Source organism: Chiloscyllium punctatum, chromosome 18, assembly GCF_047496795.1.
Source record: "Chiloscyllium punctatum isolate Juve2018m chromosome 18, sChiPun1.3, whole genome shotgun sequence".
In the NCBI taxonomy this organism is placed as follows: domain Eukaryota; kingdom Metazoa; phylum Chordata; class Chondrichthyes; order Orectolobiformes; family Hemiscylliidae; genus Chiloscyllium; species Chiloscyllium punctatum.
In genome coordinates, this window is record NC_092756.1 from 66,914,239 (window position 1) to 66,932,288 (window position 18,050).

Genomic DNA, 18,050 nt, shown 5'->3' on the forward strand with positions numbered 1-18,050 from the left:
ACCAGCTCCAGCCCCTGCATCTCCCCTTATCTCTGTGCCCTCCTCGCCACTACACTTGAACATATCTCCATATCCTCCTCCAATAATAAGGCAGCCAATTTCTGTACCTCCAGCATCTACAAACCTCTCTTTCACTTTGACCTCCACCAACACCTACACCCCTACCTATCTCTGTAACCTCCACCAACACCCACACCCCTACCTATCTCTGTAACTTCCACCAACACCTATACCCCTACCTATCTCTGTAATCTCCACCAACACCTACACCCCTACCTATCTCTGCAACCTCCACCAACACCTATACCCCTACCTATCTCTGTAACCTCCACCAACACCCACACCCCTACCTATCTCTGTAAGGTCCACCAACACCCACACCCCTACCTATCTCTGTCACCTCCACCAAAACCTACACCTCACAGCACCAGGGTACCCGGTTCACTTCCAGCCTCGGGCAATTGTCTGTGTGGAGCTTTCACATCCCCCCTGTGTCTTTGTGGGTTTCCTCCCACAGTACAAAGATGTGCAGGTCAGGTGAATTGGCCATGCTAAATTGCCTATTGCAATAGGTGCTTTAGTCAGAATGTAGTGGGTCTGGGTGAGTTACTGTTTGGAGGATCGATGTGGACTGGTTAGGCCAACGGGCCTGTTTCCACACTGCAGGGAATCAAATTGAAACTCTACGTAAACAATGTCTGCCTTCATCAATTTTCTTGGTTACTTCCTCAAAAAAACCCAATCAAGTTTGGGAGATATTATTTCCCTCACACAAAACAATGCCCGCACTCCCAAATCATTCCTTGCCTCTCCAATTGCATGTAAACCTTCTCTTTCAGAATCAATTCAAACAACATACCTACCACTGAAGTCAAGACTCTTTACATCCCTTCTTAAATAAAGGAACAACATTAGCTACTCTCCAGTCATCAGGCACCTCGTCAATATTTATAGATGATACAAATATTTCTGCAAAGAGCCCCGCAATTTCCTCCTTAACTTCCCACAAAGTCCTAGAATGCCCTCAATCAGGTCCCAGAGATTTATCTATCTTTATATTTACTGTGACCTCCTGCAGTGCCTCTTCTGTAATGTGAACGGTTTTAGAAATGTCAGTATTTACTTCCCTGAGTTCTCTATCTTTAATTTCTTTTTCTATAGCAAAAACTGACAACAAATATGAAGTTAATGTCTCACTTTTCTTCTGAAGTTCAACACAAAGATAACCTTGTCAATCTTTAAGGGGCCCTGCTCTCTCTTTGGGGGTTTCTTGCTCTGAATGAGGTGACAGAGTCATACAGTAATACAGCATGGAAACAGGCCCTTCAGCCCAAACTGTTCCATGCTGACCACGGTGACCACTCAGCTAATTCCAATTGCCTGCATTTGGTCTATATCCTTCTAAACCCTTCCCATCCATGTATCTATCCAAATGTTGTTTTTTAAATGTTGTTATTGTACCTGCCTCGACCACTTTCTCTGGCAGCCCATTCCACATACGCACCACTCTCTGCATGATGAAGTTGCCCCTCTGGTCCTTCTTAGGTTTTCCTGTCTCACCTTAAACCCTCCCGTTTTCTATTCTCCATTGATGGAAAAAAGGACAATAGGTATTCATTCTATCTCAATCCCTCATGATTTTATATACTTCAATCAGGTCATATGTTCCAAAGAACAAAGTTCAATGCTGGCCAACCTTTCCCTCTAACTCAGGCATACTCATCTTGGCATAATCCTTGTAAAGCTTCTTTACACTCTTTCCAGTTTAGCTATATACACAACTGTGTTCATGAATCTTGGAATGTGGCTGGTGCATTCTTCATTCCAAAGGGCATCACTTTAAATTCATATAACCTATTTGGGGATACAAATAGAGAAATGTCTTTTGGTTTCACTGATAAAGGTACCTGCCAATAACCATGCATCAAGTTCACCTTTGATGATGTAACTGGCTTATGCCACTGTCTCCATCCAGTCCTCCAATCATGGTCGAAGACTGTGGTGCTGGAAAAGCACAGCAGGTCAGGCAGCATCCGAGGAACGGGGGATCGACGTGTCGAGCAAATGCAGAGGCTCAAAACATCGATTCTCTTGCTCTTCCAACACCTGCCGTGCTTTTCCAGCACCACACTCTTAAACTCTGATCTGCAGTTCTCACTTTCTCCCTCCAAACTTGGTATGAGTCTGACTTTGTTACAGCGTTGACCTTCTGATCATCCACATAAAATCATTGAGTCCTGTCAGGGACTAGTGGGTGGCATGGTGGCATGGTGGCACAGTGGTTAGCACTGCTGCCTCCCAATGCCAGAGACTGGGTTCAATTCCCACCTCAGGTGACTAACTGTATGGAGTTTGCACATTCTCCTCATGTCTGCATGGGTTTCCTCCCACAGTCTTAAAATGTGTAGGTTAGATGAATTGGCCATGCTAAATTGCCTGTACTGTTAGGTGGAGGGGAATGGGTCTGGGTGGGTGGCGTGTCGGTGTGGACTTGTTGCGCCAAAGGGCCTGTTTCCACACTGTAAGTAATCTGAAGCGATCGGTGAACCCCACTCACTCTGACTCGGTTTGGTGATACCTTTGTTGAACATTGCAACCTTCTGGAGATGTCTGGCTTGGAAAGGATTAAGCCTATTCTTTTATCTATGTCCATCTCATGCATTTGTCCTGTCCATCTTATTCTTGTATATGTCCTCATACTACGATAACAAGTCTCTCAAGTGTATTCTTTGCTCCTGAGACCCATCCCACTCTTTAAAGACTTCCTCATTGTTTAATGTATTTTGTGGCACATCAGACTCCACAAGATCTGTATTTGGTATCTCACTCTGCAGGGTAATCACTAACACCAGTGCTTTCTCTCCATTTTAATAAGATTTCAACATTTTCACATGACACATGCGACACGTTTTTTGTTTTCTATCCAGCAGCTTTACCAGATAGTTTACCAGACTCAACTTTTCCTCAATTTGATAGGGACCATTAAACCTGGCTTTGAAGGGATCTCCTACCACTGATAACAGTACTGACATGTCATCCCCACAGGACAATGTCCGAATTTCAGAGTTTAATTTGCTACCTGCTTCATTCTATGCTGTGCCCTTTTTCAGTGCTGCTGAGCTAACTCACCTCCTCAATTTAATCTCTCACTCATCTCCAATACATAATCCATGTCTGAGATCTCCGAATTTGGTCCTGTCACTTTCTCTTTCATTAATTTCAAAGCGCCTCTCACTTCATGTCCGAATATTAACTCAAAGAGAGTAAACTGAGTCGATTAATTTGGGACATCTCTCATGGCAAACGATATGAATGGGATACCTTTATCTCAATCATTCAAGTAATCCTGACAGGACCCTGTCAACATGGTCTTCAGGATCTGATGCTACCTTGCCAGAGCTCCATGGGATTCAGGATGATATGCACTTGATTTAAAGGGCTGAGCACTCCATGACTTCCTGAAACAGCCTGGTTGTACAATTAGACACTTGGTCTGATTGAATCTCTCTGGGTAGCCCATACTGCGTAAAGATTGATGCTATCTCCTCTGCCACCCTTTTTGCCTTGATACTCCATAATGAAATTGCCTCCAGAAATCTGATGTACCTATCCAATATGGTTAGCAAGGATTTATTCCCACATTAGGTCTTGGGTGGGACCTACACAACTAGGAGAAAGTGATAACTGCAGATGCTGGAGATCAGAGCTGAAAAATGTGTTGCTGGAAAAGCGCAGCAGGTCAGGCAGCATCCAAGGAGCAGGAGAATCATTCTCAAGCACAAACTGGATTCCTGGAACAGTAACCCTGTCAATCACTCCCACTGTAACCTCCCCAGTCTTGAGCTGGCACTCCAACTGATCTTACATAGGGGAATGCTAAATTTCTCTCCATCTATCCCACAAATTACCACACTCTTGGGTAACAGGTCAGATAGAGTACAAATCTCCTACTATTAGAGACTGGTTAGATCCTGTATCTCTCAAAATTATAGCTACTTGCTCTTCCCCCTACCCATTCTTTCTGAGTAAACTTTACCCACAGAGGTGAATTCTTTATAGAGATCAGGTACCAACTCTATACCCAGCCGGTACCCAGGCTGTGCACTCTCCTGCAGCTCATCGGTTTTTCTTGGGGTTTCCTTTACTGCTTTCACTACTGCCACTGCCTGAGCCTCTATTACCAATCTTTTCCCACAATGCCTTTCTTTAATGACCAGCACTGTGACTTTACATGTCCCACTTTATCACAGAGGAAACACCTGAAGCCCTTCACCTCCTTTCCAACTTCCTGGGCTTCCTTCTTAACCTGTTGCAAACAAGAACCAGTGTTCTCTACTCTTTGTTTCATAGTGTCGGATCTCCCCTTCTCCCAATTTCTGTCCCTCACAAAGAGAAATTTTTGCCGGAAGATAAACTTTTCCTGATGTACCACTGTATATCCATCTGCCGTCTCTGCTGCTCTTCTCACATCTTGAACTTCCTGTTCATCCACATGAATTCTTGCCATCTCTGGAAGAGAGTTTTTAAACTCATCCAGCAGAATAATCTCTCTTAGAGCCTCAAAGGCCTCATCTATTTTTAAGCCTCGCCCCCATCTGTTTAATTCGTTCAAACTAAGCATAAGTTTGACCTGGTTCCTTCTTTATGTTTGTGAACATAAACTTCTGGTACCAATTTATAAGCAGTTAAATTAGCCTGTTTAACCTCTTCATAATCTTTTGACCCCTCATGTAAGAGTGCTGCAAATACCTCCCTAACTCTCCCTACCAGTTTAGTCTGAACTAGCATTACCCTCAAGTCCTCTGACCACTCCATCTGCTTAGATATTTTTTCAAATAGCTTTCTCATCAAAATGTGGCAGTGTTTGAACATATTTTTATATATCACTCCCTTCTCTCTTCATCTCCATCCTGTTACTTTGACTTTCCTGACTAAGTCACAACTTCGGAAGTTTAAGTCACTTCACAACTTTCTTCACTATTTCTCTTCCTTTTCTCTCACTCTTTCTTCTCTCTCTCTTTGCTCAGCTAAGAACCTTCTCTCTCTTTCTTTTCCTCTCTTTATTTCTTTTTTCTCTCTTTCTCTTTGTTTTTGATACCTTCTAACTCAATTTTCTTCAATTGTAATTAAAGCTTTTCTACCTCTACTGCACTTGCCTGTTTCTCTGAGAAACCTCAGTGCTTGAGCAACTCCCTTCCAATTTCATGTTTACTTTTGTCCTTGGTTAAACCCATTTCTAACTTCTTTGATAATTCTAAAGGTAAGGTCTTTTGCTTTCCTTCTAAACTTTATTGGCAAATGTGTGTATCATATTCAAACCCCAGAACTTCTTTAGCAATTTAAAGAGTAATTTCTGTCACTTCTAATTTTACAACCTAAGTAATCAAAGTTAAGCCAATTGTCTCACTTATGTTTCATTTAAAGATCTACGACACAAATTAGGATCTTATCTGGTCAAAGCTGTCCAAATCTCCGACTAGACAGGTACTTGCCAGCTTTCATTCTCTCTTAAAGTTACAGTACCTGCCTTCAAGTTTATAACACTGTACCTGCATCTACCACTTTCTTTCTCTTCTCTCCTGTGACGCAGCATGGTTAGCACTGCTGCCTCACAGCACCAGGGTCCCAGGTTCAAATCCAGCCTTGGGTGACTGTCTGGGTGAAGTTTGCACATGCTCCCTGTGTCTGCATGGGTTTCCTCCCACAGTCCAAGGATGTGCAGGTCAGGTGAATTGGCCATGTTAAATTGCCCACAGGGTCAGGTGCATTAGTCAGAGGGGAGTGGGTTGCTCTCGGAGGGTCAGTATGGGCTTGTTGGGTCGAATGGCCTGTTTCCACAGTGCCGGGAATCTAATCTCTTTAAAAAATTAACCGCTTGTTTTGAACTTCCCCCACCCTCAGGAAAGCATATCTGCCATTCACCCTTATCAAAACTCTTCATGATCTTATAAACCTGAAAAAGGTCACCCCTCAACCTCCTACATTCCAGTGAAAAAAATGCCAGTTTATATTTTATATTGTTTCTGAGGAGATGCTTGAGCAAATGTCAATTATTGTTTTGCTCAAAATAAAGGTATTGAGCCTGAACAGTAAGGTAAAGACACCAGTGTCCAACTTTCTCATGAGAGAGTGATGGAGACGACTTGCAGCAATCCCTTTACACCGAGCCTCCTCCGAATGGTGTGCCTGAGTAGGATATTTTATTCCTTCAGGAAGGTGACCTCAATTGTAACACAACAGCTCCTGTTTGTTGGCCGCGAGGGTTTCGGGTCTCCCTCAGAATGCTGTTTGTCTTTTACCAGGGCCTGATCAATCTCTGGGCCAAGGTTGCCTTTCATCAGATCTTCCTGCCATCAGGAGAGAGAGGGGAATGTTTGACAGGAGCATGAAGGGGGAGAGGGAGGGGGCTATTGTAGGAGATAGAGATGGAGGTGGGCAGAGGTGAGACAGGGCAGAGGAGTGGTCTCCACAGGAAGGGCAGTCAGTGAGGCCATTCAGGGGCAAATCCTGAGGAGCCAGACTGGACCAGGATCACTTAATTGGGGGGGGGAGGGGACAGACAGGATGGGCTGAAAGGACTCCCTCTGCAATATGTGGCTTCTGTAATTCTGGAATTGGGATCTTGCTGTGCAATAAAGCAGTCAATCACAGGTCAGTCAGTTCACACAGACTCAGTTACCTCTGTCCCGGGGTTGTGGCTCAGCACAGTACTTGGTGAAGCAAAAAGTTGGGAGGGAAAAATATTTGGGGAAGGGCATAAATTTGGGATGGGAGTCAAATTGTGGGGCAAAATATTGAGGGATGCAAAATTGTGTGGACACTTTCAGGTCTGAAAGAGACAAAGAGATTGAGAGAAAGGCAGGGTGAGAGAGAGAATAAGTGACCGAGAGAGAGAGAGAGAGAGAGATAGGAAAAGTAGGAATAGAGCTCTGTCTCCTCGTGCTAACCATCACCATCTGAGGAAAAAGGCTCTCACTCTCCACCCTATCTAACCCTCTGATTACCTTATTTGTCTATTGTCACCTCAAAACCTTCTTCTCTCAAATGAAAACAGTATCAAGTCTCTCAGCCTTTCATCATAAGACTTTCCCTCCCAAATCAGATGACATTTTATTAAATCTCTTCTGTACCCTTTCCAAAGATTCCAAATTCTTCCTATAAGACGGTGACTAGAACTGTATGCAATACTTCAAGAGCGGCCACACCAGAGTTTTGAACAGCTACAATATGACCTCATGGCTCTGAAACTCAGTCCCCCTACCAATAAAACCTAACACACCATATGCCTTCTTAACAACCCTATCAACCTGGGTGGCAACTTTCAAGGATCTATGTATATGGCCACCGAGATCTATCTGCTCATCTTTACTACCAAGAATCTTACCATTAGCCCAATACTATTTATTCCTGTTGTTCCTTCCAAAGAGATTCACCTCAGGCTTTTCCACATTAATCTCTATTTGCCACCTCTTAGCCCAGCTCTGCAGCTTATCTATCTCTCTCTGTAACCTGCAATATCCTTCAGCACTGTCAACAACACCACTGGAGTTAATGTCATTCGTTAATTTACTCATCCATCTTCTGTGCCCTCATCCAGGTCATTTATCAAAATGACAAACAGCCGTGGCCCCAAAACAGATCTTTGCAATACACCACTATTAACTAAACTCCTGGATGAACATTTCCCATCAACCAGCACCCTCTGTCTTCTTTCAGCAAGCCAATTTCTGACCCAGGAGAAAGTGAGGACCGCAGATGCTGGAGATCAGAGCTGAAAAATGTGTTGCTGGAAAAGCGCAGCAGGTCAGGCAGCATCCAAGGAGCAGGAGAATCGACATTTTGGGCATAAGCCCTTCTTCAGGAATGAGGAGGGTGCACCAAGCAGGCTAAGATAAAAGGTAGGGAGGAGGGAATTGGGGGAGAGGCGTTGGGAATGCGATAGGTGGAAGGAGGTTAAGGTGAGGGTGACAGGCCGGAGAGGGGGTGGGGGCAGAGAGGTCGGGAAGAAGATTGCAGGTCAAGAAGGTGGTGCTGAGTCCGTGGGTTGGGACTGAGAAAAGGTGTGGGGAAGGGAAATGAGGAAGTTGGAGAAATCTGCATTCATCCCTTGTGGTTGGAGGGTTCCTAGGAGGAAGATGAGTCGCTCTTCCTCCAGGCCTCGTGTTGCCATGGTTTGGCAATGGAGGAGGCCAAGGACCTGCATGTCCTTGGCGGAGTAGCTCTAGGTAGCTGTGGGAGTCAGTCGGTAAACGTCCGTATTGAGTCGGTCATCTGAGATAGAAATGGAGAGGTCTAGGAAGGAGAGGGAGGAGTCTGAGTCGGTCCAGGTAAATTTGAGGTCGGGGTGGAAGGTGTTAGTAAAGTGGATGAACTGTTCAACCTCCTCGTGGGAGCACGAGGCAGCGCCGATACAGTCATCGATGTACCGGAGGAAAAGGTGGGGGGTAGTGCCAGTGTAGCTGCGGAAGATGGACTGTTCCACATATCTGACGAAGGGGCAGGCATAGCTGGGGCCCATGGCTATTCCTTTGTTTTGGAGGAAGTGGGAGGATTGGAAAGAGAAATTGTTCAGAGTGAGGACCAGTTCAGTCAGTCGAAGGAGGGTGTCAGTGGAAGGGTACTGGTTGGTTCGGCAGGAAAGGAAGAAGCGGAGGACTTTGAAGCCTTCGCGATGGGGGATGGAGGTGTGTAGGGACTGGATGTCCATGGTGAAGATAAGGCATTGGGGTCCGGGGAAGCGAAAATCATGGAGGAGGTAGAGGGTGTGGGTGGTGTCCTGAACGTAGGTGGGGAGTCAAACCACTAAATCACCCTCAATATCAGAATCTGTACTTTTTGCAATAGCCTACAATGTGGAACATTAGCAAATGCCTTACTGAAATCCATATACACCACATCAACCGCGTTATCCTCATTCACCTGTTTTGTCACCTTCTCAAGCACTCCATAAGTTTTGTGAGATACGACCTACCAACCACAAAACCATACTGACTATCCCTCATTAAATTATTCCTTTCTAGATGATTATAAATCCTATCTCTCATAATACTTTCCAACCCTTTTTTTTATTAGCGGGTTTTGACAAGATTTGTAGCTCGGGTTGATTTTCTGGATGTAGGTTTGCTCAGTGAGCCAGACATTTTGTTCTCAGATGTTTCATCTCCATACTAGCTCATATAAGTGACCCACCCGATGAATCGCTGGTGGTATGGCCCGTTTTTTATTTATGTGTTTAGGTTCCTTTGGGTTGGTGATGTCATTTCCTGTTCTTGTTCTCAGGGGATGGTAAATGGAATCCAAGACAACGTGTTTATTGTAATAAACACTACATTGGACAAACAGGCGGAAAACTAGCCATCAGGATACACGAACATCAATGAGCCACAAAAAGACGTGGCTCACTCTCACTAGTATCTTTGCATTGAGATGAAGAAGGACACCACTTTGACTGGGACAACACATCCATCCGAGGACAAGCCAAACAGAGACATACACGAGAATTCCGAGAAGCATGGCACTCCACCAGAATTCTATCACCAAACACATTGACTTGGATCCCATTTACCAACCCCTGAGAAAAAGAACAGGAAATGACATCACCACAGGAAATGAGACCAGCAGAGGAATGACATCACCAACCCAAAGAAACCTAAACACATAAATATAAAGTCGGCTATACCACCAGTTCCTTCAAAGCAAAGACATCGATGGCTGAGTTAAAGTTTGAGGACAAAAGCCAGAATTTATCGCTTCAACAAACACATCTACCAAAAGCGGAGCCAGCTTTTTCCAAAATGTTTTATAAAATTCAGCAGGAAAATAATCGGATCCAGGACTTTTACTGCTTTGTCATGATCTAGCCGCAGCCTCAAGTTCTATTACTGTGATTGGTTGTTACAATTTCTTTGCCATAATTTCATCAATTGTAGAAACATGAATCTTATCAAAAAATATCTCAAAATCTGCTGTAACAGAAGGACATTCAGATGAATGAAGTGAAATGTAAAATTCCTTAAAAGTCTTGTTGATTTCTTACGGTTCTGATGTGACACCTAAATTGTGGGATTAATTGAGATGAGGACATTTGGCACAACTGATGTGCCAACAGTTTACTAGCTCTATCTCCTTCTTCATAAAAGTTCAACCTAGAGTGAAGTAAAAGCTCAGTGGCATACTGTGACATTACAGCATCATTCTCAGCCTGTAGGGATATGTATTCTTTACGTACTTCTGGAGACTTAGAGATTTTATAAAGAGAGTCGAATTGAGACAGACATTGTGCTGACCCTGCCGTTTTCTCTTTCCGAAGTTTATTCCTATGTTCTGCATACGAAATGATTTCCCCCCCGATGAATGCCTTCAGGGTTTCCCACAGCAAGGAAGCTGTAGTGTCTGAGGTTTATTATTTTTTGTAAAAATCTATCCACTGAGAAACAAAATTAACAAAATCTTCCTCTAAGAGTAAGTGTGTATTGAAATGCCAAGATGGGCATGTATTAAGAAACTTCTGAAAGTGAACATTCATAGAGACAGATGCATGGTCTGATAAAACAGTTGAATCATATTTGCAAACAACAATGGATATGAGCAGCCTGTCATCCACCAAAAATAAATTGATACATGTAAAAATGTGGTGGACATACAACAAAAAAGAATATTCCTTTCGAGAGGGATGAAAGAACTACCAGGGATCAACAACATTAAACCCTTCTGTAAAAGTCTTATTTATTTTAGCAGATTTGAACTGGGCATTTGGAACAGAGGAAGAACGGTCGAAGTGAGGATTCGACCAACAGTTCAAAACTTTTCCCAAGATTAATTGGTATGAAGATAAATCCGGTAAGAAATTTTAAACATTTAAGAAAACCTCAGATGTTACAGCTTCCTTGCTGTGGGAAATCCTGAAGGCATTCATCAGGGGGGAAATCATTCCTTGTGCAGAAAATAAGAATAAACTTAGGAAAGAGAAAATGGCAGGGTCAGCACAATGTCTGTCTCAATTCAACTCTCTTTATAAAATCTCTAAGTCTCCAAAATTATATAAAGAACACATATCCCTGCAGGTCAAGGATATTGTTGTAATGTTACAACACACCACTGAGCTTTTACTTCACTCTAGGTGGAACTTTTATGAACAAGGAGATAGAACTAGTAATCAGTGGTGCCGAATGTCCTCATTTCAATTAATCCCACAAATCTGTAAAATAACCATCTTAAAAAGACTCATCATCCCAGTTGGGAGCACAAACATTAGCCAAGATTACTTCAATATCAGAACTTTGCCCAGTAATAATTATAAATCTGCCAGTAGAGTCAGAGTTAGTCTTCGCATGGACAAAAGGAATAGATTTGTGTAAAATAATTCCTCTAGATCTGCCTGAAAAGGAGGAAGAGTACACTTGTCCAATCTAACCACATTTCAACTTACGACTGCTTATATTTTTCAAGCAGGGTTTTTGTAAGTAAATTATATGGGCATTAAGATGACATAACTAATGTAAAACCTGTAAGTATTGTAATTACTGCGTTTAATTGGAGTATTCAGGCCTTTGCAATTTGGACTAGCAAATTTAATGTCCCCACCTACTAAATGTGGTGAAACATTACACAGGGTGACATTGTATCACTTGAACACAAGGGAGCTTGATTGCACTATTTTGACTCTTCAATCCATGACAGGAAATATCTGATTATAGACCGCATTGGGGTAGCACCCCATTGGAATTGAGAAACTTGAGGCTGGAAAATAGGGAGCCAGTCATTTGTTATCATTTGTTTGGTGGGTTGGTTCTGATATTGTCATGTGGTCACCTGCCACAATTTCTCAGATCGAACCAGAATATAGTTGGCTGTTTGTGACATTTGTATGGGGTCTGTTGTATTGTTAGCGAGGTGTGAGACCATGTAGAACATAGATAGAACATAGAACAATACAGCACAGAACAGGCCCTTCGGCCCACGATGTTGTGCCGAACTTCTAACCTAGATTAAGCACCCATCCATGTACCTATCCAAATGCCGCTTAAAGGTCGCCAATGATTCTGAATCTACCACTCCCACGGGCAGCGCATTCCATGCCCCCACCACTCTCTGGGTAAAGAACCCACCCCTGACATCTCCCCTACACCTTCCACCCTTTACCTTAAATTTATGTATTTAACATTGCGACACTTTCTGATAAGCTATTTATTTAATTTCATCGGAACCCTCTGAAGGATTGGATTTTGATGGAGACTGACTGAGACTTCCAAGCTGATTGCGATTATCTAGTAGGAAATTTCAATTCCCTGTACAATTCACCTGGATTCTACTACAGTGGGGAATCTGCAGGCTCCCAGATTAACCCTCTCTCTGCACTGCGATAAGCGCTCTCTGTCGGGAGAGTGATGGAATATTCCCCACTTACCTGGATGGGGATAGCTCCAACAACACTCAACACCATCCTGGACAAAGCAGCCCTTTCTTGATTGGCACATCCACAAACATCTACTCTCTCCACCACTGACACTCAGCAGCAGCAATGTGTACCATCTACAAGTTTCATTGCCAAAATTCACCCAAGACCCTCAGCGCCTTCTAAACCCACAACTGCTTCCATCGAGAAGGACAAGGACAGCAGGTACCTGGGAACATCACCTGCTGCAAGTTCCTCTCCAAGCCACATACCATCCTGAGTTGGAAATATATCACTGCACCTTCAGTGTACCTGGGTCAGAATCCTGGAATTTCATTGTATAAAACCATTGATGACCCACCTACAGCACATGGACTGCAGTGGTTCAAGAAAGCAGCTCACCACCACCTTCTCAAGGGGCAGAGGGGGACGGGTATTAATGCTGACCCAGCCAGTGATGCCCGCATCACACAAGTGAATAAAACAAAACTGTCATAGTCTGGAAGCAAGAGGACTCTTCTCTGGGCTTCACAGAGGAGTTTTATTTATTTATTTATATCACAAAGGATTTGTGAAACCAGAAATTTTACTCCATGACGGATCTTCGCTCTGAACCGAGACAATGTTGCTGCATAAATAAATGTGTTTGTGCAACAACTTAAGATCTGCAACATATAACCAATTCTTCTGAAGTTATCTAAAAAAGGTGAGTAATCGGCAGTATTGATTCCTTGAAGAGCATAATATAAGAAATCTACAACATAGATTAACCACAGGAGGATGAAGCTCCCAGAGATAGTGAAGAGCAAAATCACAGACTTTCTTCTGCTCTCCATCTCTGGGTCTCTGTGATTCTCTCCTTTGGTCTCGCCCTTCAGCCTCTTCCGGATTCGACTGGTCACTAAAATGTGTCTGACTGTCAGAGCATTGAGCAACAGAATTAAAGCAAATGGCAGTAAAGGAGTCAAAACTGTATCAAGCCAATCTAATGCCACCCACCATGTCTTGGTATGGTAGCTTGGCTTTGTTATACAGTCAAATGGCACATTGTTGATTATCCTCAGAGGTTCATATTGAAAATAGAAGGGGATGTTTTTCAAACAGAACAGGGTGCAGGTTGTTGCTAGAACCACAGTTGCAGTTTTCTCAGTGCAGTATTTTGTCCTCAGCTTCTGACAACAAATGGTCACAAATCGGTCAAAGGAGAAAGTGACGGTGAACCAGACAGAGCAGTCCTTAGCTACACGTATTAGGACCCCAGCAACACTACATACAGGAGTGATGTCCAGGAAAGACTGCCCGTAATAGTAATAGGGAAATCTCCATAGTATAACCTCAGTGATAATGTCCATCAGATCGGCAGTTACCATAAACTGGACAAGTTGGACACACCGCATTTTCCTCTTGAAAGGATGGCAATCGCCAGAAAATTAACTGTGGAAGACAAATGAGCAAAAATGGGGTGAATTATTGATCAGAAATTCCCCCTGCCCCTTCCAGAGAGCAACAATAGATGTTTACCATGAAAATCCAGTGTAGTGCGTGAGTGGAAGTGGTTGGAGTTGAGTGAGTTTGAATTTTAAGACTTTCACATCCACCTCAGAATCTCTTCCAGAGATTATGGATTTTGGACAGAGACTGAGCTCTTGCCCCCTCCTAAGAGAGCAGAAGGAAGTTTATGATTTTGTTTGATTGCAAGAAAACTATTTGAATGAGTGTAATAGCTTCTTACAGTACTCAGCTCCACCTCGAGCAGGCACAGAACCCTATTGGAAACCTCATTCCCAACTCAGTCATTGGACTGGTGCTTGGACTGTCAATAAACCAAACTCTCACCTTCCCCTTAGATCCTGATCGGAGCCACAACAAGAACAGAGAACAGACCATCAAAATCTCGATAGAACATCAAACATTATAGCCCTTCAGTCCTTGATGTTGCATCAACTGTGAAGCCAATATGAATCTGTCTAACTTACACTATTCCATTAATACCCATATTTTTATCAAATGAACGTTTTAATACCCTTACGGTTGGCGAGTCTATTACTGTTGGAGACAGGACATTCCATGTCCTTATTATTCTCTGAGTAAAGAATTTACCTCTAACAGCTGTCCGATATCTATCACCCCTCAATTTAAAACCTTGTCCCCTTGTGCTTGCCATCAACATCTGAGGAAAAAGGCTCTCACTGTCCACCTTACCTCACACTCTGATCATCTTGTATGTCTTATCGAGTCCGAGAGCCATAGAGATGCTCAGCCCAGAAACAGACCCTTCGGTCCAACTTGTCCATACCGACGAGATATCCCAACCCAATCTAGTCCCACCTGCCAGCACCCAGCCCATTTCCTTCCTAACCCTTCATACTCACATACCTATCCAGATGCCTTTTAAATGTTGCAATTGTACTAGCTTTCACCACTTCCTCTGGCAGCTCATTCCATTCATGCACCACTCTCTGTATGAAAACGTTGCCCCTTTGGTCTCTTTTATATCTTCTCCATCTCACCCGAAACCTATGCCATCTGGACTTCTCCACCCCAGGGAAGAGACTTTGTCTATTTGTCTTATCCACGCCTCTCATGATTTTATAAACCTTTGTAAGATCACCTCTCAGCCTCTGACGCTCCAGGGAAAACAGCCCCAGCCTATTCAGCCTCTGCTTTTGGCTGAAATCCTTCAACTCTGGCAACCTCCTTGTCAATCTTTTCTGAACCCTTTCAAGTTTCACAACATCTTTCTGATAGGAAGCACTCCAGAATTGCATGCTATATTCCATAAATGGTCTAACCAATGCCCTGCACAGCTGCAACATGACTTCTAACTCCTGTACTCAATAGGCTGGCCAATAAAGGAAAACATACGAAACGCCTTCATTACTATCCTCTCTACCAGTGACTCCACTTTCAAGGAGCCATAAACCTGCACTCCAAGGTCTCTTTGTTCAGAAACACTCCCTCGGAACTTACTATTAAATGCATAAAAGTGAATTACTACTGATGCTGGAATCTGAAACCAAAAGAGAAAATACTGAAAAATCTCAGTAGATCTAGCAGCATCTGGAAGGAGAGACCTTCCTGTGGATTGCCACTTCAACACACAATCCTGCTCCCATGCCCACATGTCTGTCCTTGGCTTGCTGCAATGTTCCAGTGAAGCTCAATGCAAACTGGGGGAACAGCATCTCATCTTCCAACTAGGCCCATTACAGCCTGCTGGTCACAACATTGAATTCAACAACTTCAGATGATTATCCCCTCTCGACCTCTCTGTTTTCATTCTGCTCCGTAATTTTATTTTATGTATTTTGTTTATCTTTTTAAAAATTGTTTTCACTATTCTTTACCTCTTATTTCTTGATTGTCTTTCTCTCGCTCCCCACACTCTCATCACCTTTATTCTCTCCTCTTCCCTCTTTGTTACCCTTCTCCCCTGTTTTCCATTTTGCCTCTGCCATTCCCCCCCCCCCCATCCCCCCACATATTTTGTCACATAGCCTTGGTCATTCACAGCTCCTAATCTCCCTATAATCCCTCTATGCACTGTCATTATTACCTCTTTATTGCTTCCTTTGCTCCTGGAGCCATCCTGATGAAGGGCTTTTGCCCAAAACGTCAATTTTGCTGCTCTTCAGATGCTGCCTGAACTGCTGTGCTCTTCCAGCACCACTAATCCAAAATCACCAAAATTAAATGTGTAAGTCCTGGTCTGATTTGCTTTCTCTATTAAGTCACCTCTTATCTTTCTTCTCTCTCATGAAAACAGCCTCAAGTCCTTTAATCTTTCTTCATAAGACCTTCCCTCAGTACCAGGCAACCTGCTGGTAAATTTCCTCTGCACCATTTCCAATGCTTCTGCATCCTTCCGATAATGCAGCAACCATAGCTGTATTCAATGCTTCAAAAGCGCTCCAGAGTTTTGGATAGCTGCACCGTGACCTTATGGCTCTGAAACTCAATCCCTCTTCCAATAACAACTAACACACTGTACACCTTCAGAACAAGCCTCGTATCAACCGAGGTGGCAACTTTCAGGAATCTGCGTACATGGACACCGGGATCTCTCTCCTCTTCCACACTACCAAGAATTTTACAATTAGCCCAGTACTCTGTATTCTTGTTACTCCTTCCAAAGTGAATCACCTCACACTTTTCTGCATGAAACTCCTTTTTCCACCTCTCAGCCCAGCTCTGCCGCTTGTCTTTGTCCCTCTGTAACCTGCAAAATTCTTCAGCACTGTCCACAACTCCATTGACTTTAGTGTCATCTGCAAATTTACTAGCCCATCCTTCTATGCCCTCATCTAGGTGATTTATAAAAATGACAAACAGCAGTGGCCCCAAAATAGATCCTTGAGGTGCACCACTAGTAACTGAACTCCAAGATGAACATTTCCCATCAACCACCACCCTCTATCTTCTTTCAGCTTGCCAATTTCTGATCTACATGGCCAAGTTACCCTCAATCCCATGCCTCTGTATTTTCTGTAATAGTTTACCACAGGAACTTTATCAATGCCTTACTGAAATCCATATACACATCAACCACTTTACCCTCATCCACCTGTTTTTGGTCACCTTCTCAAAGAACTCAATAAAGTTTCTGAAGCATGACCTACCCTTCACAAATCCATGTTGACTATCCCTCATCAAATTATTCCTTTTGAGATGATTATAAATCCTATCTCTTAGCATCCTTTCCAACACTTTACCCACAACCAAAGTACAGTCTATAATCACCAGGGTTGGCTTTACACCCCTTTTTGAACAAGGGGACAACATTTGCGATCCTCCAGTCTTCTGGCACTATTCCTGTCGACAATAACAACATTAAGATCAAAGTTCTACAATCTCCTCCTGGACTTCCCAGAGAATCCTACCATTCATTCACACTTTCCAGAATTGCTAACACCTCCTCCTTATGAACCTCAATCCCATCTAGTCTAATAGCCTGTAACTCAGTATTCTCTTCAACAACTTTGTCTTTTTCCTGTGTGAATATTGACAAAAAATATTCATTTTGCACCTCTCCTATCTCTTCCAAATTCACAAAAAAAGTCCCACTACTCCCCTTGACAGGCCCTAATCTTACTCCAGTCATTATTTTATTCCTGACATACCTACTGAAAGCTTTACCATTTTCCATGGTCCTACCTGCCAAAGACTTCTCATGTCCCCTTCTGCCTTTTCATAGCTCTCTTTTTAGGTCCTACCTGGCTAACTTGTAACACTCAAGCACCCTAATTGAGTTTTCAAGTCGCCTTTTTACATAAGGCTCCTTCTTCATCTTGACAAGAGATTCAACATTTTTAGTAAAACACAGCCCCCTCACTTGACCACTTCCTCCCTGCCTGACAGGTACATACTTATCAAGGACAAGCAGTAGTTGTTTCTTGAACAAGCTCCATATTTCAATTGTGCTCATTCCCTCCAGTTTCCTTCCCATTCTATGCATCCTAAATCTTGCCTAATTACATCATAATTGCCTTTGCCCCAGATACAAAAATCGCCCTGCAGTATATACCTATCCCTTTCCATCGCTAAAATAAATATAGCCGAATTGTGGTCACTGTCACCAAAGTGCTCATCTACCACTAAATCTAACACCTGGCCTGGTTTATCACACAGTCCCAAATCCAATGGGGCCTCACCCCTT